This window comes from Galeopterus variegatus, unplaced genomic scaffold (genome assembly GCF_000696425.1).
Source record: "Galeopterus variegatus unplaced genomic scaffold, G_variegatus-3.0.2 Scaffold11454, whole genome shotgun sequence".
Taxonomy (NCBI): domain Eukaryota; kingdom Metazoa; phylum Chordata; class Mammalia; order Dermoptera; family Cynocephalidae; genus Galeopterus; species Galeopterus variegatus.
Genome location: NW_007737565.1, coordinates 41110 through 45054, shown reverse-complemented (window position 1 = coordinate 45054; position 3945 = coordinate 41110). Strand labels below are relative to the sequence as shown.

The following is a 3945-nucleotide window of genomic DNA, read 5'->3' as shown; positions in this document are numbered from 1 at the left end:
GGTTGCGATCCCGTTACCGGTCACAAAAAAAGACAAAAAGGAAAAAAAAAAAAAAAAAAAACCAGAACCAAAGATAACACATGGGCTGGTGATGGGTGGCAGCCCGAGCGAGGCTCCCACGCGGGTTAGAACCTGCGCTCCATTGCTCAGTGCCTTTCAAGACATACCTGATGTCCGAAGTGGGGAGACAAGGCGACTGGGGACACCACAGTGGCGCAGGGCGCCGGCCGAGCAGGGCTCCCCGCGCTGCATGTCGTTTGCTCTCGGCTCTGGCGCCCACCTGCACCCGCCTTGTGCCCTCCTGGGCTCGGACCGCCTGGCATGGCCTGAGGGACTGGGGGTGCTGCCCCGTGCAGAACCGGACACTCATCACAGGGGTGCCATTTGGAGCACAGCGGCTGACAGGACAGGGCCCGCGATGGGACCCGAGGCCTGGGGTCTGCAGAGCAAGCCGCAGAGCAGGCGCTTCAGGCCGTGGCTCCCAGACTCAGTGGACCTGGGGTGCAGGAACCCGCTTTCCTCACCTACCGAGCCCGGGGCATGGAAGCTCGGCCCTGACGAGGACGCCACCTCGTCTCCCACACAGAATGCGGGCAGGGTCGCCGCCGGCCTGTCCTGAGGGTCACAGGTCGTTGCCCCAGGCGCCGTCTGGCGCAGGTTCCCATGAGACCAGCGGTTTTCATTAATTTCGGTTCAATTCAGTTTAGCTTCCCGGGACAACAAAATGCAAGACTTAATCCTTGAGTGGATTATGGATTTAAAAATTACTCTAAAGGACGTTTTGGGGATGATGGGAAAGACTTGAGTGTGGACTGCATAATAGATAATATTATTGCACTGTATTTAAAGTGGGTATGATAATGGTATTGTGGTTTTGCAGGAGATGTCCTTAACGTTCGGAGATACGATGGAGGGGTTAGGGTTAACGCTTAATAATCTCTGCAAAGTACTTTCAAATGGGTCAGTTAAAAAAAAAAAGAAAAAAAGAAAGAAAAGAAAAAAAGGAGAGAAAGAGGGGCCAGTGTGGCTGAAAGCACTGACTTCTGGTGACTCCAGGTGAAGGATACGTGGTTGTCCATCACAGTATCCTTTCTACTCTTCGTGGAGTCGATTATTTTCCACAAATAAAATGCTATCAATTTTCTCAAAAGGACAGTCCTGCTTCGTTGTTGGGAACTGCTCTCCGCTTCTCTCCCTTCCCCTGCGTCACTCTCAGGATCTGCTGTTGTGGATTAAACAGATGCTGTGGGCTAGCCTGGGAGCCTGGCACGCTTCACAGTGCTGTTCCCAGGGAGAACTGCTACAAGCAAACTGTCAGCCTCATAAGACACACCTTCACAAATTTTAAAGTATGTAAATCATAAAAACATGCTTTCAGATCACAATGGTTTAAACTAGTTATAAATAACATCAAGATGCTGAAATCCCCAAATATCACAGGATTTAAACATACTTCTCCTAAAATATTAGATTAGATAATGCATGAGTCAAATAAAGAGTCTCAAGAGAAGCTGAAGAATACTTGGGTTCTACCTAAAGTTGTGCTCTCACTTGGCTTCTTCCTGTTTCTACTCCTGCTTCTACTATTCCTTCCACTGGATTATCTGAAACCACAGGAGTGGTGAGGTCAGATCCTGGGAAACTTCACTAGGATAGTCACGACACATGTATGTATCCTGGGACTCCCCTGTCTGTACTGAAAGTTTGCCTTTCCATCATTTAATACCGCTTCCCACGTCCCCTGCACACGCACGCGGCTGTGCAGCAGGGCATCTCTCACATCAGCTCACAGTGCCAACAAGTCAGAGCGCTGGGCGCCTGTAATGGTTCTGAACAGATCGCGTGTGGAGGCTGCTACAGAATTAAAGTGCAGAGGAAGCGCTGCAAAAGCCTGTGCTGGGCTCAAGAGATCCTTGGTTGAGGAAATGACTTGGGACAAGAGCGTCACTAACTGCACCCAGCACGCCATCTCCACAGTGACCAGGTCTGTGTCAGGAGGCGGGAGGGCCCTGCACTGAGGACACCAAGGGGGAAGAGGAGTGAGGGGTGTCCGAGCAGGGTCAGGTGCTCCCAGCAGCACAGGAGAGAAAACAGTACTTTCTCCAGGGGCTGAATTATCCTTGTAAATATCAGGGAGCACAAGTCCAAGAACATGTCCCCTACACCAAGTGGCGGTGGTGAGAAGTTGTCTTTTCAGTCCTGGATAGTACGCAGCCATTTATTCAGTTCTCTTCACTCAAAAGCACACGCCCACATTTTACTATGAATGAAAGGTATTGATCCCTATCATTTAGAAACTAACACAAACCATTTTGTTACATGCAAATATTTATTTAATTGATAACTGAATGTCCGTAATATATCAAGTTGAATTTACAGAGATAAAAAGTAAAACATTTGGAAATTAATCTCACAATACAGAACACATCTATAGGAAACAATATAAATACAAAAACCAACGAGTTTGATGGTGGCAGTAATTAATACTTAGATCTCAACTTATATTCTACTTAATCTAATTAGATAAATTACATTTATGAAATGTTCTATATTTTTCTGCTATGACTTCACATAACATTTGTATCAAGCACCAAATTCCTAGGTCTAACCACCATGTAATATTCTGTTCATGTTTCTCTGCAGTGGGGGTTATTTGTCCTCCCTAGGGTGGACTGGAGACCTGGCAGTGGCTGGACTCATCGCAGGACAGACACTCAGAACACCCTGATCACCATTAGGTGGAATTGAAGGGGCAAAAATTGGGCGCAGTGGCTCCTCAGCAGAAACTCCCGTGAATGTAAAGATGTGAGAACCATCTTCGGTGCTGAAAAAGGAAACGTTTCCCATGCCCATATCCAGGAAAATCCCCACTCGCTGGAACCTGAAGTCATCACAGAGGGCAGCTGGAGGCATTGAGCTGGCAGAGTAGTAGCCTCCAGCCCTCACACTCACAGTCCAGAATCCCAGCTCTGTGCTCAGTCGGATCCGTCCTTGTCGGGGAACAGATTCTCTGCAAACTCCCAGGTCCCATTCTATGCTTGTTCCCACGTCCACCTCCCAGTAATGGCGGCCAGAGGAGAAGCGAGGGGAGCCCAGGACACAGACTGCACAGTCGAACCTCTGGGCAAGTGATGGCCGATTCTGTCTGATCCACCCACATCGGACGCTCCTGAGGTCATCGGAAATGAGGAAGAAGTTGTTAGCTGTGTCAGCATCCAAGGTCACATCCACTGGGAAGAGAAAAAGAAGCAGCTCAGCCAATGGACAGAATGCAGCCCATTCTTCTGGTCTATTGCAAAGTCCCAAACATCTCACTGGCTTTAGTTTCTTTAATTCTGCTCTGTCCCCAAATCAGAACTTTTCAGGAAGCAACTTCCCCAACCTCTCCACCTAACTCAAATGATCATAGGTGTGCTTTGTAGCAATATATGACTCATTCACATTGGAATTTTCTTTTCTTTTTTCTTTTTTTTTTACATTATAGAACATGTTTACTTAACTGAACTTGTCTCTCAATTACAGTGGAGGGTCTCTGAAGGCTGACACTGTAACCCACACTGATTAATGAAAAAAAAAAAGGCAATTCAGTCAATGCATGTTAGCAATATTAAACTGCCTTTCTGTTTCCCCATTTTACTATTTCAGTTCAAATAGTGTTTAGGGCATATTTCCATGGTTGTAAACAAGTTGATTTTGTTTGTAGATCTGACAGGAGATGGGATGTCCCTTCAGATGACAATATAATGGCAGAGGGGCCATTTTTCGACATTAGGAGAAGTCCACCAACAGCTGAAGGAAGGAGACCTAGGTTAAAGGTATTTTCTATGTACATGAGAGATGAGGCCTTGAGCACAACACCGGTGATGGGCTCATACTTCAGAGACAAGAGAAAGGTATTTAAAAGTCATTAGTCATTTCGGCTTGTTTTAGAAAATAAGGGCAGCA

At 46.9% G+C, this 3945-nt stretch overlaps 1 pseudogene; it reads right to left on the bottom strand.

Annotated features, from left to right (window-relative positions):
* Nucleotides 1–2649: 2649 nt before the first annotated feature.
* LOC103610643 overlaps nucleotides 2650–3945 on the bottom strand; it is a 5891-nt pseudogene continuing 4595 nt past the window's right edge.